Source organism: Manacus candei, unplaced genomic scaffold (assembly GCF_025592945.1).
Source record: "Manacus candei isolate 608988 ecotype Guabito, Panama unplaced genomic scaffold, ASM2559294v1 h1tg000047l, whole genome shotgun sequence".
NCBI classification, from domain to species: Eukaryota; Metazoa; Chordata; class Aves; order Passeriformes; family Pipridae; genus Manacus; species Manacus candei.
This window is the reverse complement of record NW_026138095.1, coordinates 4,652,477-4,679,382: the sequence shown is the minus strand read 5'-3', so window position 1 is coordinate 4,679,382 and position 26,906 is coordinate 4,652,477. Positions and strand designations below refer to the sequence as shown.

At 39.2% G+C, this 26,906-nt stretch overlaps 1 protein-coding gene across 2 annotated transcripts in view; it reads left to right on the top strand.

Annotated features, from left to right (window-relative positions):
• ANKFN1 (ankyrin repeat and fibronectin type III domain containing 1) overlaps positions 1-26,906 on the top strand; it is a 129,693-nt gene that overhangs the window by 349 nt on the left and 102,438 nt on the right. The window contains exons 2-3 of one of the 2 annotated variants that reach the window (XM_051797926.1): positions 5,142-5,199; positions 6,102-6,342. The gene's annotated coding sequence lies outside the window, so the exon portion shown is untranslated. Of the gene's footprint in view, positions 1-5,141; positions 5,200-6,101; positions 6,343-20,570; positions 20,793-26,906 lie in introns of those variants that run through there. The other variant, XM_051797928.1, reaches the window with a different exon arrangement.

The following is a 26,906-nucleotide window of genomic DNA, read 5'->3' as shown; positions in this document are numbered from 1 at the left end:
TCAAGGTGCAGTTTTGAACTTCAGCCACGTGATGACCACGTTTAAAAATTTAGGTTCGGACAATGCCAGTGCTGTAGTCTCGGAGATAATGAGCCCAAAATTTACGTGGTCGGAACATCCTCGAGATGACCCCACACGGGAGTATGTTTGCGCACGTGGCCATTTTGATTGTGTAAATATTTATTTCAATACCTCTCTGAAACAAATATATAACGTAACGTGGGGGAGAGGCAAATGTTTTACAGTTGAAGTGGTATTTCCAGTTTAATGCTCCGGTCCCGTGGCCTGGGATGTGGTGGCTCTTTGGCACCTTGGATCCTGGAGCCTCGGCTCACACTGCAGCTGGGATGTGACTGCTCAGAGGCTTGGAATACACATAGCACTGCCTGTTTATGCTTGTAAACAGCATAATAACATAAAAATAGAAATATTGATATTATAGAAATATAATAATGTAAATATTGTTTCACACAATCTGTGAAAGGACTAGCTGCGGTTTGAGACAGTGCCCAGCCAATCCCTCCCCTGATTTCAATACTGAAAGAGAACACATGATAATATATTTTGAGATTTGCTAAGTTTCAGATTTATAAAGAAATGTGGAAACCTAATGGTGCTTTCAAACTGAAAAAGGTAAGACGCTTCATGTGGAAAGTGGGTGCAAAATTGGCATTCTGATATTTTTCAGATTTAATTTCTTCCTAAAAAAAAATTAGATAAGTCAAAATGATTTTTTTTTCTGTTGTAAATTTGTGTTTTGAGCCTTTGATTGAACTCTAAGCCATTTTGGCTGAGATCATGGTCTGAGCCTTTCACCTGAGAAATGCAAACCTGCTTTTGACCTTTTATTTATTTTGAAAGTATTAACCTTCAAATGATTCAAGGATATAATCCTAATGGATGCAATATCCTCTTGCAATTTTCTTCTGACATGGCACATTCAGAAGTTGTGGGACTGGCTGTCATTGCTTGTACTAAAATTCTTTTGCTCCTACCATAACCTCAGGATTACAAGGGCTCATTGGCAGGATAATGGCAGTGTTACTTCAAACAGCATGGTTCCTTTTAATTGTCTTGAGAGAATCTGACCATTTTATAAAAGGAAAACAAATAAGCTTATTGTTGCCAAAGGATCTTGGGGGGGAAAAAGAAAAGAGGTTGCAATAGTACTAAAAATAAAAATGGTATATGTTCCTATTGAAATATGATAAAATCTGCAGAATTTAAAAAGCCATGCTTCTTTGGATTACTTTAAAGATTCTTGGTTATATTTTTAGACATTAGACTGTTTGTTTCAAACTTAATTAAAAAAAAAGGCATGTTTAATGTATTTTCATCATGAAATAGTTTATCAAAGACTTTGGGACAGTCTCATGAAAATTCACCAGGATGTACAAAATGAAAGGCTCGAAGGAAAACTATGAGTTAATTCATGCTGTTTCATAAGTTTGGGTTTGGAACTCTCTTTTATTGAAGGCTGGTTCATTTGGCTGACTGTTTTTCTGTTCAACTGCATGTGTATATGAACTGATGGACAAGAAGAGTATTTACTGTTCATTCCTTATTTTGAATCTGCTTGAAACTTTGATTGATAAAATCTAAAATGACCTGTCTTCACTTTGCCTACCATGGGTTCTAGTAGTTGCTCATATGTAATAATGAAGAAAAAAAAATCATGCTGCAATTATTACTAACCTTTGCTTTCTTCTTTCACTCATTTTTGCCTTTCCTCATTTTCCAGTGTGACTGTGGCATTGAGACAGAGCTGGTTCCAACCTCTGGTACTTATTTTTGGTTCATTAATTTTTGGCAAACAAGGGACACTTAATAGGTCTGACGTTCCTGGCTAGGTGGTGATTGATCAAAAGTCAGCACAGTCAATGTTGTTATTTTTTCCAAACTTGTAATAATGTTATTCCCTAAGAGCCCACAAAACCAAAGCAATTAGGCTGGCTTGATAGGAGTGATGGTGGCTAACCTGGCATCAGAAGTGAAGACAGCAGCTTTCTGCATTACCTTTCCCCTATCTTAAGTCTGCTGCAGTCCAATTTATAAAATGAGAAGGTAATGAGTGTTGTATTTAAAGCACATTATCTGCATTATGCCAACTGTGCTCTTCAGGAATGTGACATTGTGAAATGAGATTTCCACACACCTACAGGAATGAGCAGACACTGTATTTATTAACCTAGTAAAAATACAACCTTATATCAATAACACCCAGGCTCTCTCTCCATTTCTTCCTGTTTGTGTTGTGTGTCTGTGTCAGCCTTGTTCTGAGCCACTGTTGCCAGGTGTACTCGCCTGAGGCTGCTCAATTGGAGCTGTGAACACCAGCCAAAAATAGCCAGCCCTGAGCAGAAGCCCCAGCCCTCAGAAAGTGCCTGCAGAAGGTACACACAGCTATTGGCTGCTGGGGTTTGAACTTCTCCACTGGAGATGTGGTTGTGACTGGCAGGGGCTGTGGAGCTCTGTCAGCTCTCTGGGCAGGCTGGTTACTGAGGATCTGGGTGGTAACTTCAAATATTCAGGTTCTAATCCAGCCTTTAGCTGTGGAGTACTGGGTACTTTTACTTAGCCAGTACCTTTCTTGTGACTTGATTTCCCTGTCTCTGAAGCAGAAGGGTGCTGCTCATGAAATGGAAAGATTGGATATTCCAAGAAAAAGACATTATTGCTATTATTGATAGGGAAAATATCCCACTTGGATTGATTTGGGATTTCATAATGTCAGTAATACACTTCTGAATAAGGTGGTGCTGCAGGTGTTCAGTGGATGATGTTCACCTTTGCACAAATTAGGTTTATGTGGGACTGTTGAAATTGTTTATATAAATGTGCTTTGTATACATTTCAGTAACTCCCTTTTGAATCTCTGAAAGAATCTCTACGGGTGTTGATCAGGCCCAGAATACTGGACAGCTGCCAAAACTCTGGCAGAACTTTTTTCTTCATTTGGACATGTTTGGCAACTTAGAAAATTGAGAATGTCCATTTTGGCTTTATCTCAGCAGGTTTAGTGTCTCCCTCATTCTGATAACTCTGTTTTGAGAAAATGAGGTTTTGAGTGAGCCCCTAGAAGCTGTGCTTCCAGGGTTAATGGAAACAATCAATGGGTCTGGTACCCAGTGAAGCAGCTCTGGACTGCCTGCTGCAGCTGGTAGACTTGGAGGAGGGGTCAGAAAAGGGAAAACTCAACTTTGGTTAGGAATACAGTTGGATAACAAGGCATGGCAGCCTGAATTCTCTGTCAGAGTCTTCCTACATAATGACAGACACAGCAGGACATGGCTTTCTTTGGATGGCAATGTCTGACTCATTCTCCTCTGAGCCTTAGTAAAGCTGAACTGTCGGTGCTCAGAGAACCAGGGAGCTGAAAGATCTCTGCTGAAGTCTGAGCTTGAAAGGAGTAAAAGACTGTTTATGTGTTATTTGAACTTCAGGAAGGAATGAAAAAAATGTTATCTAACTGTAGTGCTGAGTCATCTGAGCCTGGAAAGTGTTAGGAGCTGCTTAGGTCAGCTGAAAGATTGAGGAGGAAAACACTGACTCAAGTATTTTCTCGTGTCAGCAGAGGGTCCCTGCTGCAGTTTGGGCTCAGATTTAGAAGTGGAAATCTGAAAGGGAACATTATAAACAGCAGCTGATTTTAAAATAGCCTCATTCCTTTGCTTCTGACAATTGCATAAAGTTGTAGGAAATCCTGCAATAGCTGTCCCTGCTAATTTTTCAACAAGCAATATTCACATCTCAGTTATTTTCTAACCTAGTTACATTACTTGGTGCTTGTTTAAGAAAACCCTGGTTGTACATTCTTTCCTTAGATTGACTTCACCTCAAGCACAAGTTTCAGATGCACCTAAGATGATTTAGAAGCCTGATCTGACTGAATCACTCCCGAAATTTAGACCTGCCATTCATGAAAGTTTTACCTGTGGGCTATTGCTAAAATGAATCAGGATATAATATTTTTCGTCTTCTTTGGCTGAAGGTCTCAAGAACCTTGTAAACTTCTAAATTAATAATTTCATTCTATCTAAGTGTAAAAATACTTATTGACTGTCCCCCCATATGATGACATCAGTATGGCTCCCCCTTGGTTACGGGAACATCTCAGGAATTTTCTGACCAAGAGAGTGTGTTGATGGAAAAGGCTTCAACTGGGGCTCTCAAGGCTTCATTTATTGCACTTTCTGCTGTTATTCCTGTGAGCTCTGCAGACCAAGACCTTTATTTTGGGCCTTGAGCACAGTTTGGTGTGAGCCTTAAAACCTTGCTTCTTTCTCCATTATAAAAGGGTCTCCTCAGTCTCCTCTTTGCTTTTTGCTTTTCACCTGAAATAGAAGAGACACTTCACTCCTCTGCTCCTTCCAGCTACACCTGCTGCATCTCCAGCAGGGCAAGGTCTGTTAATAGTTGTAAATAGCTCAGCTGTGAGAGACTTTTCTTTACTTAAGTTGTGAAATGGTTTGTCTTCTACCAGTTCTTTGCGTGAGGTAAAAGAAATAGAGATTTACAGCAAAATAGGGAATTTTTGGAGTGCATTGGGAGATCTTTCATTCAAACTATGGGGTACAATGAAATTTCCACCGGATTCCCCTCTCCTCCCTTTTCCTTCAGTTTATTATCCCTCCAGGGGACGAGAACAGCCCCTCACTGGCTGGACTTGTCCATAGAGGGTCAATCTTAAACCCTTGTGACTGTGATTATTTTGTGTCCTTGCTGTCCAACACTGCCATGTGAATGAGGTCATGGTGGTAAGGGATTGTAGGCTGGCTCCATAATACCTTCACTTTATGTCCTAAAGGATCTCTGGGATCTGAGCCCTGTATTGGGGGACTATTAGGCAGGAATCTTTCCTTTAGATCTTAATGACATTGTTGGAATTATATCCTTACATGCTTTTATCTTTAAGTGATTATTTCTTCCCAATAATACAAACACTTTGAATGTCAAGATTCTGATACTGATTCTGCAAGGAGAGTGGGGGGCAGAAATCAAATGGTTGATTTCAATTCAAAAAGGTAATGCCCTCTCATAAAAGTTGTGTTATCTCAGATGCCAATGTGGAAAAATGAATCAAGGTACTTAACCTTTTCTTCTGCCACTGTGTTTAACATTTCTTTCTTTTTTCTCTAAAGTGTCAGGAAGTGGTGCTGAGTTGGCAGCAGTATACACCATCCCAGAGGAGGCTGTAAAGTAAGTGTTAAAAATGTTTAGTCCTGTCTATAAAAATGAGTTTTACTGAACTTTAAAAAATTAGTAACAGAACTGCCTCTTCCAGCAGTTTTTGTGGTTATTAATAGATGTTAGCGAGTTAATTATTTTCCAATGGACATATAAATTCTTATCTGAACTCTCTGTCCAAATTGAATAGTTACCTAACCTTAGCTATCTGGTAAAATTTCTGTGAACTCCTTTATATAGAATCAAAATAAATTAGTAGGCTTGTGGGTATGATTATTGATTCATACAACTGAATCTTGAGAAGTCTTCTCTTTTTGATGGAGAGCTTGCCTTGAAAATTCAGGTCACAATTCATCTGTTCACTTGTTTTGCCACAGAAGGTATCTCATACACTAGAATAAACTTAGGAAGCTGTGTTAGAAAGATGGCCCTTCAATAAAATATTAGAATTATTTCTTGTTATTCCTTTATTATTTAGACAGTTACACTGTTTCTGATCCTCATTGTCAGCATGATAGTGCTAACATCAATAGTGTAATTTAATTTATTGAAGGGAATATTGTATCCGTCAGGAGTATTTCAGCCTTTGCTGTTCTCTTGGTAAAGAAAAATTGAGGGTTTTGTCCTCTTATTAAAACATAATTTCATTTTAAAGGAACATCTACCTTTTGGACACCATGCTATTCATGACACCGATTATTTTTAAATCCTTTTCCATTGCTGTTGTGCCCTCACAGGCTTATTACCAGCATTTTATAGTTTTTCTGTGGGTTCAAAATGCCAGTGGAGGACAGATGACACCCTGCAGTGTCCCCTTACCATCTAAAGTGTTGCTCTGTGCTCTCAGGTTGCCTTTCCCCAGCAGTTGCACACTATCCATTGTCAGCTGCCCAGCTATTGTTTCTTGCCCGCAGAAGCTCCGGCAGTGGGAGATGACAGAGCAGCCCCACTGCCCGTGCTGGGGGAGCAAGAGAACTCCAGTGGTGACATAAATTATTGGAAGAGTGTTCATCCAGGGAATTGCAGGCAGACAAAGCAGCTCTGATGAAATCCATCCCCGTCAAAGACAGTTTGTTTCAGCTGAGGCTTGAATAACAGCACAAGTGAAAACCAAAGTAGCCTGGAGAGGGGGAAAGCGAAGTGGAGTCACTGTACGTAAGTATTTTCAAATAATTCCTCACATAGTTCACTTATCTGATGAGCAGATTACTGTCTGTGTTTCTGGACACAATTTTTCATCTTTGAAGAATGAAAATTGCATTTTCTTTGCTGTGATGCACAGGCAGATTATTTCTTTGCTGTTCTCTGAATACTTAAAATATTTTATACGAAGAATGGAATTTGAAATATCTGTATGGGAGAAAACACTTTTGTTTTGCCTTCCAAGTATATGCTGATATTTTAAACCAAGTATATACTGATACTTTGATGTGTGGTCAATACCTTTTCACAGGACAGACTTATAAACAAGTAACGGTCGTATTTAAGACTCAATGTTTATAATTTCCATTTACAGAACTGTTTATATTTCTACTCTTTTCTTCAAGAGTCGGTTTAAGGGAGGGTGTTAATAGTGCTAACTTACCTGTATTTACACGTGAGCAAACTCAGTACTGAAAATTGGCAAACTGGAATGAGTATGCAGAGAGTTTTATGACAGTCTGAGACAAACTGTGGTTTTTTAATGAAAAGTTCTTCTTTCCTTTGGTTCTTCCCAAAAAGGTGCGTGTTTGGTTGGGATAACTAAAGAATAAGTAAATTTGGGAGTTACCAAAAGCTTTAGGGGACCAGTTTTGACTGGAACAAATCAACTCCAGCCAATGGAAGATGAAGGAACCTAATTAAGATTAGGTAGCATTGTGCTACCAGCCTCAGACTGCTATGACACATGGAATAAAAAGGGATCATTTGGATTTTCTGAAACCTGGTTATTAACCTGCAATTATTTCTCAGTGTGTTTTCCAAGCACTCCTCATTAGCAATGAATTCAAAGCTCATGTTCCTGCTGTAGCAACAGCCCTTCTGGTTTTTAGAACATTTATGGGGAACTGTGACACTGCAACAGGCTACATTTATTTCACGTTTCATAAACTGATTATGCCTTTTTGAAGTGAAAAACAGGAATATAACTTAGCCTGAGTCTGTCTTCTCTGGAAGAAATCGATTTGGCTCTATCTTGTCAGAGGCTCCAGATAAATAGTGATTCATGTAACTAAATAGTCTCCTGGAGACTGCTCCTTCTGATGGAAGAAACTTGGCCTGCACATGCATGTTACAGTTTAATTGACTGCCTTGGGAGTAGCATGACATTCTTGTCTGTACTCTTTCCACATACTGCATGAAGTGGTACTGATTTCTTTTTTTAAAGACTGTTTAATGGTTTTAAGCTCATGATAAAGAAAGTCTCCAAAGAACTTACCTCAAACTTCATTCTGAGCTCAATACAAGCAATGACAGAAGGGCAGCCAGTAATTCACTGAGGAATTAATGCCCATTTCCTTTGTTTTCAGTGTGATGGCATGTCCAATTACTCTGAGTCTTTACTGCTAATCTCAACAGGCCCTCTCTTGCACTTCTTGCCTTTATTGTTCCTACAGCTTCCCTGGTGTAGAGTTAGTGGATGATGCTATTAGATGTTATAAGTCTAGGCTTTTACAAGTATTTTCTGCGTTTATAGAATAAAGTGAGAAGTCCTTGTTCAGCCAAATTGAATGATGACAGGTAATTCTCCCTGTCATTAGAGCTGACTAGAAATCCTTTCCCCTAAAATCAAATCAGTTTTAGTAAAGTTACTATGAAAACTACAGCTGCTCTTTTTAGGAGGTTTTAGGACAAACTTGGTCTCCCCCCCAAAAGAAGATAGGTTTTTGTTTCAATGAAAACTTATTTCCCCATAGATTTATGACTGATAAAAGCTCCTATATAAAATAGTCTTAATCTTTATCTGTTAGCTGTATTTATGATATTGGAAAAGCAGAGTGAAAGTCACCAATAAGTCAGATGAAAACATTCTGCAGCCTACAGCAGTTTCTGTGCTCCATGGCCTTTGAGTTGCCTGAAGAACAATTGGGGAATTGCTTTAGAGAAGTCATAAATTGTTTGGGGATTTACTCAACAGAGTCTAATTTTGGATGAAATATGTGATTATGGAAGCACATAATAAGCATTCTCTCCTACACTCACAAAGAGTTTTATTTTCAAATCACTCTGTGCTACAAATACTCAGATTCTATTGCACTGTATCAGCCCCTTCACATGCTCCAGTCAGGCTCCAAAACAGCCTCCTAAGGAAGAAGTGATTTTTTTCCTTCTTAACAGATAAACAAGCAGAATTCCTACCTGTCCTACAAGTACCACTGTCCTTGTGACAACTGCTCTGCAGTGGTGCTGGCTTTGTTCCATGGGTGACATCTTCCATCCTTCCTTAAAGCACAGAAAAAGAGGGAAGAGCACAGTCATTGGGACTTCTCCACAAGAGGTAGAACCTTTTTTTTCATGTTCTATTGAGGAATGAGCAGATGAGGCCTGATGGGAGCAGCAGGTGGGAATATTTGGCCAACATTCCACCCAAGCTTCCAGCAGACTGACTGAATTAAGACCTTGGCTATCTTGAGGCCCCAGCCCATAATAAGGACCTTGGTGACAAAATGGGAAGAAATTATATCAAAACATGGCAAGGATGAGAACATTCTAAAAATTTCTGAGCCATGGTAAAACCCACAAGGTGCTCTTTTCTTAGCTAAGGAAGCAGTTAAAAAGTTTATTGCACATAACACTTTTTTTTAAAGCACTTTTACAATCATTAGCAAAACTATGTATCAGTTGGCACCGCTCCTTGGTGTCCTTCAGTAATGACAAAGAGGTAAAACAAAAGCCAGAGATCCAGAGCACTGATTCATGCCCTTTATATGTAAAAAGTATGCCCTGGAAAGTTCATATTTAAATTTTCTGAAAGCATGAGTGAATTTTCTCCTGCTCTTGTCCTTACCCTTATAGAGTAATTTTCAGTGGCTATAAAATGTGGTTATTAAACCTAGAATGTGTCTTCTGCAGTGCTATTTCTTGTCCATATATAGATATCAAGACAGCTACAGATTACTTCATGACAGCCAATGAATGTGTCAGTAAAGGAAACTAAGCATTTCTCTTAATAAAATGGTTTTCAGCATCCTCGAGGACACATTAAGTGATCTCTTTAGAAGTCATATTCAGTAAGCTAATTAGCATGATCAGAGTGTGCATTCCTTCCTCATGATTAACTTCATGGCTCCGAAAGGAAAGCTCTAGGTGAAAGTCTTATAGTGACACTAAATACATAGATTCTTATATTCTGTATTGGAATGCATGACACACTGGCTACAGTTTTGAATAACTGTTTCAAGTATTTTGAAAGCAGCAAGGACATAATTCAAGTTAAGCTCTCCCTTTCCCTCAGCAGAAATACACAGGGCATTAAACAGCTTGGGCAAACAGTCTGGAAAGTTACATTGCGGTTCATCTTGTTACACTTGGTGCTTTATGTGTAATGGGGGTTTTTACTCCGAGTTCCACTCAGTAAAGCAGGGACTTCAGCTTCTTTATGAAAACATGAAAATTTGCAATACCTAATCTTCTTTATTGTGAGAATCTCCTCGCCCTGAAGCAAAGATGAAGCCTCTGTAAGTGACAAGGATCACTCTCATTGCACTCTTAAAAGTTTGATACTTAAGAGGTTAAGAATGATACCATATTAAGCACAGCAAAAATATCACTGATGATTTTTAAATTTTTTTTAAAACTGAGATATAAGTGACATGACCTATTGCTGATGCACTTGCATTGGAGTTAATTGGCACAGTGGTGTTTTCACAGCACCCACATGAGCACTGCTCCATAGGATTGTGCTCAGGGTGTAAGATCAGCAGTGATGCTCAGCTTTACTGTTCCCCATAAATTAGTCTAATCTCAGTCTAGCTGACTGAACCACAGCTATATTATTGGAAGACAACAGCCTTTGGTGATATAATTTTGATTGTAGTAAGATGGAAACCCAAATGTTATAATCCTTAGAGTCTGGGACTGAAACAGCTCAGTGAGAGGGTGTCATTTAATACTGCCCACAGAGTTTAGGTGAGGAGTTCTTCAGCAGAATTGCACAGCTTAAACATTCTGTTTTCCTCTATGTCTGATGTGCTGAACTGCCTGCCTGCTCTTCTTACTTTGCTTGAACAGACTCTTCTTTAGCTGTGATGAGATACATCAGTGTAGTTCCCACTGATACTCTCTGATTTCCATTTTATTGCTGGCTTGTGTCAGTTTATTGACCTGTCTCCATTTGGAGATCTCTCCATGTTTCCCCTTGTCAGATGGTCATTGAACCACTTCTAGCTGAAGCCATACACTGAGACAATTCTTTAGATTAAACTCTTTACTGATTTTGAGCTCCCAGGTTCATATGAAAATAAATGGGATTTGGTAATTGAAAGATAAGTTTTGAAACAAAAATAGGAATGTGCTGTATATTGCAATTTATTGTACACTGTAAAATGATAAGCCTTGTAAAATTAGAAGATACTGGTCAAGTAACAGAACAATGATGCTTTATTTGCAAATGATGCTAATTATTAACTATTTAAAAGGACAAAATTGCATTGTTTTCAGTAAAAAATTATTATTGATATATTTGGCATGATGGCAATGTAATTAAAAAAATAAGATTTTAATGAAAATACATATCTCCATCCAGACTTCTGGTTACTGTGCATGTTCTGCCTGTGGTCATGAACATCTCTTTAAAGGACTAGTACACTTGATGAATGACCACCATTTATGTATTAAAGACGACAAATTTAAAAAAAAAAGCCCAACCACCAGATCAGTATACCAAGGGTGGGGTTGCTATTAAATCTGGAATCAGAAGAACTGTCCTGGTTGTTTTCAGCACTTCAGTACTCTCATTTCTTATTTAAAATACTAAGCTCTCCTTAAATTTTATCAGAGAATGCTGCTTTATGGGGGTCTGTAGTTACAGATTACTGTCTCTGAAGTTTGTCCCACAGAGCAGAGAAGGGGAGAATGCAGTTATATGTTCCATCTTTACTACTGCATTCCTTGGAAGGTTCCAGATGTTTACCTTTATCTGACTTTAGATTTTGTGCCGTTGTGGTTGCTGGCAAGAGCAGTTGAATTCTTTCATGCCTGTTGCTTTAATAAGGAATGTGAAGCCACATATATAGTAACACGAGAACACAACAGTATGAAGCACAAATAATCCCTGATGAGATGCATATCTTGAGTAGGGATTAGGAATGCTTTGCACCCGATTCTTTATTTGGACTGTTACTCTGAAAAATTCCAAAAGGGGGCAATCTTACCCTCTGCCTGGAAGTCTATAAATATAATTCAACTGAGAAAATACAGCACACTACTTTCTAAGTTCTCATTTACCTTAGAAAACTGAAGGTTAGCACAATGGTAAAAGCAACTTTTAAGGGCTTGGGTTTGTTTCTGAAAAGCAAATTTTAAAAGTGACACTGGATTTTCAAACTTTATTAACTGCAGTAGTATGAATACCTGTGGTCACTTTCAAATTGAGATGGTTAAAATCATCTGATGCCCTCATGTTGTTGAGAGGGAGAAACATTAAAAAAAATATACACTGAAATTCCTCTTGGATATAAGTCAAACATGCTTGTGATAGAAATTTAGGGAAAAACAGAATCTGAGACTCGCCCTCCTTACCCAGCTGATTGATGCTTATTAATTTGAGACAAAAACTGTTTACACACTTGAAGGAATGGAAATATGCCTTTGTAATTTCTTATCTTTCTGTAGTGAAGCAGGAAAAATAACCTGTAGCCATGTGCTTGCCACTAATTTGTAGTAAGTTTTTAACTATCTAGAATGTTTTCCATAAGGAGAATGCCTATTTCCTTTGTACATGCTTTCCCAGCAATGTGTTGTTGACCCGTGTTTTGTAATTCGATGGCAACAATCATTGAGCTCTGCAAAATGAAAATATTTCATGTGTATGATATATATGCATCTACTGCACACACACACACACCACCAAATAGTTTTTAAAGATATTAAAAAGCTGATACAAAGGCAATATCCTTTGGTTGAACCAAATGGATGTTCAAAAGGAGGGCTGCAGGAATGTGGTGAGGACCACTCCTGCTCTGGACTGTGTGGCACAGGATGCTGCAGTCACAGCCTCGCACTTTTCTCCAGGGACCAACTCCCTGAGCATCCTGTCTTGCTCTAAGACTGAATGTCTGCCACATGTTCATGATTCTGGCATCTCAGTGATAACTCTGTGCCTTGGAAATCCCCTCACCTCAACTAGAACAGACCTGGCAGCCGAAGGAGGTGTGGTGTTTGTCACAGGGCAGGTGAGAGCTGAGCTGGGTAGAAGGAGATGGACACATACAGCTGAGGGGTATCTTGGCTTTATCTTAAATTTACAGAACACTTCTGATGTTTTAAAGACATTCAAATTTTTGAGAGCCATCTGAATGGTGATATTTATGAACTGAAACATCATTGTTCAGAATTTCTCCTTTTACCTGAGGCTGATCCCCCTAATGCTGGGGCTGCGAATTCCCCCTGATAAGGCCAAATCCTATAATGAGTCATTCCTGCATGGAGTCTGGCTAAAGCTGGCAGATTACTTGTAGTTAAATGAGTTTCAGTTTGTGATGTTTGGAAGCTTGGGCTCCAGTCCATATAGTATGAATAAAGAGGTACAGACTGTCAACCTGTGTATGCTGCAGTGGCTCTGACCCCTGATTCACAGCCAAGAGTGAGGCTGCTCCAGTCACAGCTCCATAAAGCGTTATGGTTAAATATGTTTTCCTAAGATGTAAATGAAGCTAAAATAAATTATGGCACCACTTTATTTTTATTGTGTTAAGCAGTATACATAATAAATTAATTTTTTTTTTTTTTTGCCTTGCTTCACATTCATATGATGTAGACTATTTTAAACCCAGCTGAGGTTTTTTCCCCTCTGCAGAAGATGACCATACCAATTGCCTCACTATCTGTTTACATTCTGGAAAGAGTCATTTGGGATTTTCTCTTTCTGAAATAAACGTTTGCTTATGGATTTTTTTTTATTGTCACATCCATGGCATTTTTAAAGTAAATATGAGTACAAGGTTTATATTATTTTAAATGTATATTGTATTTGTCTTCCCAACACTGTGGTTTTTAGTACTGTGAATAACGTAGTATGGAGCCAGCCTATTAAACAGCCTGTTTTTGTAAGGAAACTGTTAGTCCACCTACAATATTCTATTGCTTACTGTGTTCTTCCAATATGCTTAGCATTCCACAACCTAAATGATCATTTGTTGAACAAATTCATGCTTTTATTAGTCAAAATACAGAGAAAACAGAGCCCCCCTGTTTCAAGATATTTGCTAATGCACGGTTAATTATCACATATAGCTTACTATAATTCATTTTACAGGGAGACCTCCTGCAGGTAACATACTAGCAGTTTATGAAGCAAAATAACCTCACTATAGATTAGAACTGTTTCACTACTGGTCAGACAGTTGCTGCTTCTAGGCCTTCTCACTTCACATTGCTAATTTGAACAAGGCTTTATTTTTATATTTGTCAGCAGCAAGACTGTAGCATGGTTGTTAAACCTCTCCCAGGCCTAATTAGAGTAGCAATGCTCGCATTCATAATGAATCTCGTGTCCTGGGTTGGAGGAGGTAGCCGTGGTGCTACAGTAGCTTCCTGGCAGACAGTTGCTGGCAGGTTTAAGGTAGCTTGTGGCTTGCAATATTAAGTGACTGTTGAAATTCATTGACTCCACTGCGGCTTATGTGTCTAGATGACAACAAGTTTACACGGTTCTTTTATAGTTACAGCAAATGGGTCCATTTAAATATTTATTAGGTGATTATGGTGATGTGAAATGGAAAAAAATTGCAAAGTACGGTATTGCATGTATAACTGTTTTAACTGTTTGTACAAAATGGGCCTGTGGTATCATTCGAAATTACAGCATCTTTTTTTCCTCATAAATATTTATAGTGTATCAGTAGCTAGGAATGCTAATTTATTTGCATTTTGTTTCTTATTTAATTTGACAGCCTTTTGGGTAGCCATTAAAGGCACTCACTCTGATTTGAATGAAGGATATTTCAATCAGAAGTTGAGTGGCATTTTGATTGGAGTGGGTGAAGTTCAATTTTAGGAGTTCTTTTCGCTTTATGAGACACAGAAAGGAGTATTACCTGTGTGTGCTCGATGATGGGAGCACCCCCAGAAGACCTACTTCTCTGAAAATCTTACTTCTGAGGAATTATTTGGCATAATCATTGCATTAAATGCAGTCAGCTTCTTTTATTTGGTAGCTTGTCTGGCTTGATCAAAGTGAAAATAACACAAGATCCAGGTAGATATTTCTGCAAAAGATTAACCAAGAGTTTTTGTAAAATATGAGTATGACTTGGATTATAGAACAAGGTATCTCAGGTATATAGATAAAAGGATTAACTGAAGACAGAAAAAAAAATCCAGTTCATTGACAGCTTTGTAGCTACTGTTTACTTTTTCATAGCAACAGAAGAGATGGAAGTGAGTCAATCTCACTCAAGGGCATGAGAGAACATGATGATGATATCCAGAGGTGTCAGAGAAAATATGTACATTGGAAATGCTCTCAGTGGTGGCACAGAAAATAGTTATAGTGAAGAGAAATCAAGCATAGTACAGTAAATTTAGTCTGAATATATGTATGTGTCTATATCTACATAGCTTGAGAGACTTGCTCTTTGTAAAGAGAATAATTGCCCTTCAGCAGCCTCACTCACGACGCTGTTGCTGAACTTTGCTGTTGTTTAGAAATTTAAATTTGCTGCAAGTGGGTGGCAAAGCTTTCTAAATCTACATCTCATAAAGAACAGCAATCAACAGCAGAGATAAATCTGAATTCAGCTCGTCAGGGGAAGTGTAACATGTCATTGTCAAGTAGAGGAGAGAACACCAGCTGAAGTCATTTGGCTGTTTTGAGATATCGAACAAAGTGTATCCACAGGTCTGACTTGTTCTCTGCTAACTCTCTACAAATACTTTCTTTCATAGTTTCACACCAGTTTCAGCAGGCTTGGAAAACTTCCTATTTTCTCCTGTGGAAAAATTAATTCTTTATTGGGGAAAATTTTGTCAATTGTACTTGAGGAAAGTAGTCACACAGCCCAGAAATATTGAAATGGAGATGGAGAAGTTTTATACTCTTGAAATGAGATGAGTTACTCTTCCAAAGAGAACAAGAATTCTGGGGAGTAGAATGGAGACATGAAGCTGAATCACCTCTGCCACACAGGAATGTCCACAGGTTTCCTTAAGACTTGCTGCAATATGTCCAGGATTGGGATTTAGTCTGCTCTATACAGCTCAAGTTTGGCTGACATTTTGTTACTGCATTAATGCTTATTTCATTACCAAAAGTAAGACAGCAATCCTATAGGCTTATGTTTAATGCTGATTTTAGTTCAAATTTGGTGCCCATGCTCAAAGTTGAGAGAGCTGGTGACTGAAGGATAATACTGCAGTACCAGTAATGAGAATTCCATATCAGTGCTCAGGTGAGAATGGGTTGTTCAGGTTTTTTTCTGCTATGAGAACTCAAAACCTTAGGGGGTGAATTATGGCATTAATAAAGTGTCTTTGTGATTATAAAGATATTTACCCTCAGGCTTAAGGGTGAATATCTCTGCACTAGTTTTGAGTGAAGTTCTATGATGCCCAAGATGGGAAGTTTAACTTGCAGCTCAGTGTGAAGACACCTGAGTGTGAAAGGAGGACACTGAAATTGTCTGTACGTTGGGCACCCACAACAGCCCTCGGGCCTTGGACTGTCCATCTGATGCTTTTCACAAAGTCTAAATTCATTTAAAAGAAGACAAGGTAGGAGGGAGGAAAGAACATTCCTTAGCTTTTTGAGTCTGGAACGTCTGTCCTCTGTTTTGCTCAGATTTTCCAGTGAGATCACTTCCTGAATGGGGCGTAATGAATGAGTGTTCTGAAGGCAGGTCAAGAGCTAAGTGTGCAGGAAGGGTCCAGTTTTGCAGTGTCCCATCACTGGCAGAACTGAACTTGGTTCAGGTTTTCCAATAAGCTCAGAACTGTCACATATGCAGCTTGAATAAGATGAGCTAAATTCTATATATTGCATATACATTTTTGTCCTGAAGAATCTGTGGAATCAAATATTTGATGTGTGTGTGGGGGTGTTGTATTTGCATTCAATGTGCAGTTGACTATTCACCCAGTGCTGTGCCTTCTCTACCTCAGTTTTGTGCCACAACTTGTGACATCTTTCCTCAAGATAGTGTTAAATACTTCACTTTCGAGAGATTTATGAAGTTCAGTAGTTGAAGCTAATACGTTTTCTACACTTGTCAGAACTGTTACAGGTCTATTGTTATAATCCATACATATTAATTTTTAAAACTCTGCAAGGTGTACTGTTTTCCCTACTGAACTAATACAGTAAGACAGAAATCAAGTTCCAGAGAGGGGTATTAAAATCTGTCTCTGAGTACGAACTAGTGGTCTCACCACTCTGCTGACAGTCCTTGTGATCCCTTTAGAGGAAAGACACTGAGGGGTGAGGAGATGCCAAAAAACCATGGAGGTATGAGACAGCAGCACTTGCTGCAGATGGCAAAATAAGGCTTCTTTTTACAGTGTCAGGAGAAATCATTTTATACAATCAGCAGTACAGCAAACTACCTTCTGTCTCTGTGCATGACACTGGGAAATAAAAATCCATTCTTCAGCTGAATGAAAAATACGAAGCCCAAGTGTCAAGATCTTAGCACTGGGACAAACTGGAAACTTTCCAGTGGAACATTTTTCCCTCAGCTAACGCCGGTTCACCAAAACCTAACACGTTGCACGAAAATGTCTATTCCAATGAAATTTTTGATGGAAATGTTCTTGGCCTCCCGCCAGCTCGCCCGCTTTTCCCAGCTCTCAGCTCCCCGGCATCTCACGTGGAACGGTGCCAGAAAGTCAAGTTTCTCCACGTTCCTGGCCTGCTTGGCAGACTGCCAGGAGGGATGGGAGTCTGGGCTCCCGAAAGTGGACAAGAAACCTTATACATGCACATACAACCCTACACTTACTCTCACAGGTCATTTAAATCCATGTCAGTTCATTCAAACTAAAGGGTTGGTTTTGTTTTTTTTTTTTTTTTTTTTTTTACATAGAGGGTCTTTTAAATATGACCCTCCTATGGAAAATTTCTCATGGTGGACTTTTAATTCCAACTCGCGACTGAGAAAGAAAAAAAAAATTGGGGAATATGAAAAATTTTCCTTATAAGGGGAATACTGGTTCCTGTGCAACTGCACGTTGCACTATTGTCACTGAGGCTATCAACAGCTCCATCTGCTTCTCTTTTTCATTGCATAACGAGATCTATATTTGTAACAGGTAGGGTGTTTACACACTTAGCCTTAACAAAACAAGATAATATTTTTGGAGCTTTTGTAAATATTTATTTTAAAAATTCCTCTTAAGCCACCTTATATAAGGCAGGCAATCTTTTCTTGGTCAGTAAGTGGACTGAGGGGATAGACAGTTTCAATGTTTTTGGCTGAATAATAAAGAGAAAATAGGCACATATACTGAAATTCTGACTGAGAGGGCCCTGAAGCAGGAGCACTGTAATGTACTTTTCCATAGCCTCACTTCATGCACTGCAAGCTGCTCAGTTCCTTATTATATGTAAGTAAATAAATAAACTTCAATCACACTGTGTTAGGTAGTTTCTGACTGGGGGGATGTGTTCACATCTGGGACAAAAAGTACTTGATTCAAGTAGCCATTAATGAATTCCTTTTCTGACTATTCTTAATACCTTGGATTAGCATAACAAAGACTCTTTAGGACATCAGTAGTTAATGCAGTTTATTTTTAAATTGAGAAGATGGGATTTATAGTAATAGATACAGTTCTTACTTTTTCACCGAGGAAAGGTTCCTGAGTAGAATTCCACTTCTGTGTAAAATCGCTTTTTCATCATCAAATCTGAGCCTCAACTGCCAGTCTGTCAAAGAAGTGTTGCTCTTGTAATAATGGGAAACTGGTAATGTCCTGTATAAGATGCTAAAATTTCTATTAAACAGAGAAAATTCCTGTCTTTGTTAAAATAAGGGGGAAAAACATCCTTTTTTTTTCTTTTGAGGGGATTATTGTGTAGCAGTGCAGGAGGCTGCACTTTCACAAATGTGATCTGATGTTGCTCCCTCTGTCTTTTTATTCTGAAGTGATAAAGTGCAAATGATCATCAGAATGTTCCTGAATTAATGATAGCATTACATACCCAAACATTTGTAAAAGGCTTAGATAAAGCTCACTGTTAGACTCACTAAACATTAATTTGAGGTGTTGAAGAATTTTGTTGTGCTGGGAGTTAACTTTGAATCCTCTAAATGTGCATGGGTTGGCCCTTCTTGTACTTACACTGAAGAAGATTACATGGCTTGCAAGCAGCAGAAGAAAGTGGGTAAAGAATTTATTGGCAGAAACTTTAGTTTGGTCCTAAAAACTGTTGTCTCCCTGGCTGTGGCTGCCCAGAATCCCAAGATCCTTCCCTGGCATCAGCCTTGGCATCAGTCTATCCATGAGAAGGAGAAAATGGGATGAGTGTGTGTGTATACCCAGCAGGATTGAGCAATTCAGAGCAGACCTCTGAAGGGAAAATAATAAATACAATCATGAACTTTTTAATTGGTTTCCAATTAAATGTTCCTTGCTAGAAATGATGCAATGGCAACCTGTATGTTACCTTGCTTTCTAATGCCCCTAAACTGAGCTCTCAGTTGCCCCTCTCTAACCTCCTAATCTTTTTGCAAAGGAGAGCAGAAGGGCCTCTCCACAGAGCAATCCTGACTGCTTTATTGGACTCATTGGGGTGAGAGGAAGAAGGGAGGGGGTTGCAGCACATATCACACTGCAAATACAATTCAACATGTGCAGTGAAGTGACAGCTGAATTCTTCAGGTCTTTATGTCTCAGAGTCAGTGCTGAACTATGGTGTGTAAGCAAAGATATCTCATATTCATTTCTGACTGGAGTTCTCTAAGAGCAACAGTCTCACTGAGGGGGGGAAAGTCAGCTCAGCTCTCCGGAAAATAGAACACTGGCCCTGACTCCTCTCTACCTTGCAGTAAGTGAAGCTCAGCTCTTTACCACAACACCAAACTGGCCTCCCTCCACTATTCCAGGTTCTCACAGCTACTCTCTGGCAGAACAAGAAAATTCTGTTTTCCATATAGAAGTGCATCATCTAAGGTTTTGAACTTTTGTCTGTTCATTCAGACATAATGTAACACATTTCTCTGACTGTTCTCTGGATGTGCTAAGAGCCTCAGAGAAGGCTGTGCTTGAAAATTTCTATCTGAATCCAAGTCTTTGACCATTTCTCTCCCCGTAATATTGAGGTACTGAAACAAGTACGTTCATGGAAAAATAATTGCCCTCACAGTATTTCAGAGTGCTGTTTTTGGTGTCAGCTGAGAGAGAGCAAGATACAATTTTGTTGTGCAGTGCATGTTGTGCTATATGTTTTCATAAGGAGGTTGATTTTCTTTATACAAACAAAAAGTTTGAGGTTACACTCAAGGTGTTTCTGTTCCCAGTGTACCAATCTTCCTGACAACTTCTATTAGTTCCTCAAGTTGCAGGAGCTCAGACTAGCAGGGAAATCACCTTTATTCAGAAGTACACATCCTGGTGTATTCTTTAAAACCAGGGATGGACAAAGACAAGAAACAGGGACTCCTAACTCCATATGCTGAATTGGGCTGAGCCCAATGGGCCTGTGTAGAAGGTAGATTCTCAAATATTTGGGGGTTCAGGAACATGGTCAGTGCTGGGCCTGGGAACTGAGAGGCAGCAGAGCAGCTACAGAAATCAGAGCTGTGGATTCAGGTTTGGATTTTTATAGGAGCCTGTGTAAGTAAGGGCATCTCTCTTCTAGTCCATCATGGATACCTACTATAAGTTTTATTTCTTGCTATTGATCTCTCTCCATTCGCTGCCATAAACTGGACCTGATTTCTTGATCTATCTCTCTGTAACCATCCACCTTGACCCCCGAAAGCTGATTACAATAAGTAAATTAAACTGTGTGCAGTGGTGTATTGTCCCATCAGATGGCACAGATGAGTTCTACAGCCTCCTTGGAGTCACCCAAATCAACTATTAATAGCTGCTTTTCATGTAAGAATTCCAAGGCGGTTCAGTTTTCCTTTGGTCGTCAGATATTCTGGAGGGGTTTTTTTTCCTTTCTTTCCGAAATTGTTGTGCTGTTTTCGGTACTTAAGAGACAGACTCCAAACGAAGCAGCCATTCCTAACCTATGCAGACAAAGGGAGTGGTTCCCTTAGCAACAGGAACCATGTGGAGGTTCTCAGAGAGCTCTCTTTTCCCCCTACTCGTGTTTTCTTTTAACTCAACATTTTGCACAGCATCTTGCATGGAGACTCCGACAGCTGGGCTGGAGGCAAACAGTTCTTCCGGCTCTGGCTAAGCAGTGCTCAGAGGGCAATTGTTCCACGCTCATCAGACAGAAAAAATGATAACCATGGGTAAGTGAACTGGCACACAATCAGAGTTCATGCTGAGGAGGGGGAAAGTTTACTGGCTGGCAACCAGAAGTGGCCAGCACTTCCCAGTAGGGCATGTATGTTGGAAACAGGGGTGCTGATGTGATGCTTGCCTTGTTTACTGGGAGGGTTGCACGTCTGTGTTTAGCATTTCAGGGGTTTGGAAACATTAGCACAACTGGGTTCTGGTCCTCAGCCTGCTGCTGACTTCTTTTCTAGCCCTGAACATCTCACCTCTCTGTTTTCCTTCCTCATCCACCAAAAGGATATGATATGCCATGAGGACCTGGGAAGGGCTGTAAAGTACTGTAGGAATAGACCAGATTGCTTGTGAAAACCATGTTTGCTTTTGAAGTTGATGGCAAGGTGTGCAGAACCTGAGATAAAGTATTGATCTTCTGTTGCAGATTTAACTGAATTAACTTTTCTGTAGATAGATCTCCTTGCTTTTCTTCATAGTGCACAAGAGGTGTGTGCATGTAGTGTTTGTACATGTATGTCTATATGTAGAAAAATTTGTCTATGCTGATGTATAAATAACAGAAATAGAGCAGTTTATTTCCCTCAAAATAGCTACAGCATTGATAAAGTAGTAACTGTGATTCAGTGAAATCCAGCATACTATAAAATAATAAAATTTAATTTTTGCATGTATTGAAATAAACACTTCATCTGCTGAACCTAAAGTGTTACGTATTACCAGAGCTCTTGCCAGTCTCAGTTAGAAAAGCCTAATACATAAACTCCCTAAGTTTGTAGACATTTAATCTAAAAAGAGACATCTGAATTATTCCAATTTTAAGTCAGTTTATTTTGTGGGGGATGAATTAGTCTCTCAGTTCTTCCTACTTTAATGTACAAAGTTCCTCCAGTCACAATTTTTCATCACATTTGAATTAAAATTTGGGCACCCAAGTCCATATTTTGCCAGATGATGCAGCACACTGACCATTTGGGTGCAGGCTCCCTCTGCCTGCACACTCACAGACGAGTCTCACAGTGTCGCAGTGGGTGCATTTACCACCACAGGCAACTTAGTTGTGCATCTTTCAGCTGTGACACTGCAGGAAAAAGGAGCTGTTGGTGCCTGCACACACAGAGCAGCTGCACAAGTGTCACACACCACCTCTCCTGGTGTGTGCTGTCAATAATAATGTCCTGTCCTTACTTTTCCTATTCCTCACACAACACTAACCTGCAGATCACTTGCTGTGTGCTTGTACTGCTGAGCTTTTCCTGGGTGATCAGAGGCTCCAACAGTCACAACACCCCCTTTTGCGTGGGGATTGACAATTTGTCTCTGAGCTCCAATTTAAATTAAGAACAATTGCCACGTTTGCACCTTCATGAATAATATTAGCTTTTGTGCTTGAATAAAGATGAAGGCAATAATGAGTCACTCAAATTGTTTCCCTTTTCTGTCTGTGCTTATATTTCCATCTTTTTATGCCCTACTTCAAACAATATTACTGCTTGAATCAGTGACACCAGCTAAGGTACAGGATTAAAATATTGTACATTTAGTAAACAGTGTTTGAGTTCTTAATTACAATTTGGCATGTACATTTTGCAATATGTGGAGAAAATCCTGGATTTATGGTGTGTGGGGGGTTTAACCAAGGATTTTAAGTCATCGCAGATTGATCTTCTTAATTTCTTCCCCCGTCCCCATTTGGTGTCTAGTTCTGCAGTTCTGTAGTTTTTCCTTGTTTGACATTTACATTTTTGGGTAGAGTTTATTTTCAATTTTCATTCAGATGAACAAAAATGTCAGTACTTTTGCCAGGCCTGCTGGTAGAGATTTTGTATGAATAAACTGCTGAGAGGACTTTTAGTTACTTCACATTTACTGAGTCTGTCCTGTTATCAGCATTAGTTATAGTCTGCCTTTCATCCAAGCATTTGAAGTGCACTGCACATGTAAATGAAGCCTTCCCGGAAATCTGGAGACAAGGAAGTAACACCAAGGGATCACTTCATCCAGAAACTAAGTAAATAACAAGAATTCTAATAATATAAAGTGCTGCATATGTTAGAAAAGGCAGCAAAGATCCAATGTAGAATAAGCAGATCAGATTGATGGCAACAGCTATTTCAATTTCTTAATGCTTTACACATAGGACACATACATATACACTAAGCTGAAACAGGAGAAAAAGTGGAAGTTAGTCTTAAAGATTAAAGAAATGAATGATGATTGACCTATAGGAAGAGTTATGAGAATCTGATTTATGTGGCTGGCAGCCAAGGAGTTGGCAAAGTTTCATGCTTTTAGCAAGAGGGATAATCTCATACAGATCAAATATCAGGATCTTACCATTTTTATATAGTATATGGTTTTTCAACACCAAGTAAAAGACAAGGCTTATAATGTGAGTAATTCTTTGATCAATCTGATTTACTCATTAAAAGATCAGCAGGTATAAGTCCTCCAAGACACCTCTAGATAAAAGACAGATCATATATCAGCTTGTGCATGGCTCATGGCTTTTTATATCGTAGCCCTGAAAAGAGGACTCATGTAATGGTCTGGTGTGGTGCTGCCCCTTGCAACCTGCTTTCACTTGTCTGATTCCTCCCTAAAATCCATCACTATTCCATGAAGGTAGGCAGTGGGCATCCTCTTCTGTGAAAGCTTTTCAGCATCTTTTGCTGCAAGATCCAGAAAACTTAGGAATTGTGAATGGTCCTTACACAGGCGTTTCCAATCCTCGAACAGGTCTGGCTTTTTCAGAGAGCCTTAAAGGATTTGAGAAGCCAGGACTAGTCCCCACCAACAGTGTGTGGCTGGAGCTGCAGGCTTTATGCTCGTGTCATGCAAGTCCTGACTGGGGACTGTCTACTTTGCAGAGTTTGTGTTGTGGCCAGAGAGATGAGTGTGGATCAAATACTGATTAGTCTGTGGGACTAATGGCCCAGCTACTTGCTTGTATAGATGGAGGCTCTGAAAGCAGACAAATCACCCCAAATCCTTCATTGCCCCAACATCCCACTCAGTTATGTTGTATCACTGAGCAAGCTACAATTCCTGCTGCAGCACATGTAAGAGCAGTGTGCTCTGACTGACAGAGGGAACAGCAGCTGTGAAAACACTGCAACAGTGGGCTTAGCTTGTTCCAGGTTGATGAGAAGGCAAACTCTCCAAAGACCCCCGAGAGCACTCTGGTTTCTAAGGTGTACTAAATCCAGGGCTTTCACATCTTCATTGCTGGTGTCGCCCTTGCTATGTCATTTATGACAAAATTTACTATAATCACATTATGTTGGCTTGATGTGTAGGCACTCAGGCACACTGAAAAAACAACTGGAAAGTGTTGGAGCCCAAAGATTTATTTTACTGAAAAAAGCATATTCCCCAGCAATTAAGATGTAAAACTAACAATGTGATGTGCTGAAAAACATAAAGGCAATGAGCAGCACAATTCTGAAGTGCAAGAGTAGGTGGGACATCTGAAAGTGTTCAGGAAGGAGTTTGGGTAAACAAACCTCACCTCAAAGCCTTTTCAAATTCACAAACATCACACATACAAGAAGTCTTGGATTAATGTTTCTTCTCTCCTCCTGAATGTTTTCAATACAGTTTTAATGGATCACCCTATGGAGAATCAGTATTACTTCCTTATGCCCTGCTTTTATTAATTCTCTAGCCATGGGATTTGTGGAGCTGTTCTCTCTTCTTCCTATGACAAACTGGTTTTACTTTTTCTTTTACCTGAAACAAGTCCATCACTGATTTTGTAGCCTGCTTTTGTGTCATCTTTGAGCCTGTGCAAAGGATCATCGCATAGATTATTTGGATTGGGATTTTTCTGTACTAGTAAACCTTGAGAGTTTGGAGTGCATTTTGGAGGAAGGTCCTGGAAATTCAGTATGAGCTTAAAGTTGATGTCTAAACTTGCCTTCCCCAGAGACATATCAGAAATGCATCTAGAGCAGCTCTGAGGTCAGGGTTAGTGTCCTGCCTTAAGGCAGAGGGTGCGCTGGGAAAGATGGAAATCTGCAGAGGGATCCTAAAACACTCTTTGCTAAATATTTTAAGGCTAATGTCTCCTTTGCCTTTTGCCTCCTGACAATGTTGAAATTAATGATCTCTGGATTTAAATTTCACATGGAGTCAAGCTGAGATGATGTACCTGCATCCAAGTTCCTTCTAAACACAGAGCTGCTGCAGCTTTTGTTCCGAGCTAATCCTTGTGTGAATCATATGGCAACGCTCAGCAGGCCTGGGCTCCTGAAGATGTTCCTTTGAGGTCAGCAATTGTCTCAAGCAAATATTTGCCACTTCATAAATCTCTGCTTGTATAGGCTGGATTCTATAGCCTCTCTTTTTGGGCAGTGCAAGATTGTACAATAGCCATCATGCATCACCAGGGGAGTAACAAATTCTTTTGGAAAGGGAGAGTGGATACTCAGACTGAAACACAATGTTTTTCGTAGCCAAACTAAGTTTTAGATCAGTCAAACTGTCACTTGAAACAGAAATCTCAGGTCCAACATTTTAATGACCGAAGTTATATGTTGTAGCAGTTGACATGTGCAGCCAGTGCACTTTTGAAAAGCAAAGGGAAAGTTTGAAATATTTCGCTGAATGTATGATTATAGTGCTTGGGGAAGTTTATGTAAGACTAGTTAAAATGATGACTATATTTCAAAAATTGTTATAATGAAGTGTATCAAATTTGTTCAGAAGTTAATGTTGGGTTAGAATTCCCATTTAGCCATTTGTTCCTCTTAAATATATATATATCACTAGGCATTTTATATATGGAAAATTTGATCTATGGTCATTGCAAAAGGATATGGAAAAGAACTGGCCAGTTTTGTTGGATTCTGTCTGGTGTGACAATACTTTTTGGCTCACAAGTGAAAGTAATCATTCAATTTTTATTTAATATATAGCCAGAAAGTTATTCTTTAAAATAATCAACATAGCATTTTACTTTGTTTGAGTTGGAATTTCAACCAGGTCATGGTTGTTAGGGGCTTTTGGGAACTAAATGGGTTAATACAGTATAAAATCCCCCCCATCTAATTAGTTAATGTTGATTATTTTAGAAATTACCTCTATTGTGTAATTCCTTCTGTATAACCTGACTGCTTTCCACTGCTGGAACTGTGTACAAAGAAACCCTAAGACATCACTGGGCACCTGAATGTCTCTATGTTGGTTATTTACAGTGTTCTTCAGATTTCTGACACAATGTTACATGACTTGGACTGATGATGCCTGAACTTGACCATTGTGCTCAATTTGGGATTAAAAACAAATGTCATAACAGCCATATCTTCTTATATAAAGTATATTTTTTATCATTATCTGCATCTATTTCGAGCATTTGGGACAGCAAGTGGCTGCCTGAGTGTTTAGAGGGGCAAGGAATGAGCCTCAGCTGACATGTTTCAGCACTACAAATCCAGTTGAACTCCTGCAGTTTATATCAGCTAAGGAATGGTTCTTTGCAGCAGTACATTGTAAAATAACTTGATTTCATTTTGATAACAATAAGAAGCTGAAAATTGCAACACTTGATGTCTTACAGCTAAGCCTGTATTTTCACTTCACGACACGCCACGGACATGGTGTTTTAAGGCATTTTTAAATTCTGTAGGATGATGGGAAGATGAAGCTTTGGAGAGCACACCAGATTCTGAGAAATGTAAGAGAAAAACAGGATGGAGGGAAAGATTGGTGTGAGGAGAAGAAATTTCTTTCATTTTGTCACTGCTTATCTGCAGTTTGGGGACAGCCATTGCTCCAGACAGCTCCCATCCCATCTTGTTATTGTCCCTATCGACCAGCAGTAGCTCCTTGCTATTTTCTATTTAAGGGAATGAAACAGGATGGCAAAAGCATTTCTCCAGTTAATATCTGCTGTCGTGTTCATAGGGCTCTTTATTCAAACCCACAGTATGCCTTAGTTAAGCTGTGAAAGGGCTGTTATTTCCACTGAGCACTGTCAGCCCTCACAGCCTGATTATAGTGCCAGTTAGGATTAGATTCAGATTCATCATTCAAGAGGCAAAGAACTGGGATAGAGAGAGGAGAGATGCTATGGGAGGATGGTAATGGGAGAAGTGAAATATTTTAGCCTGTTA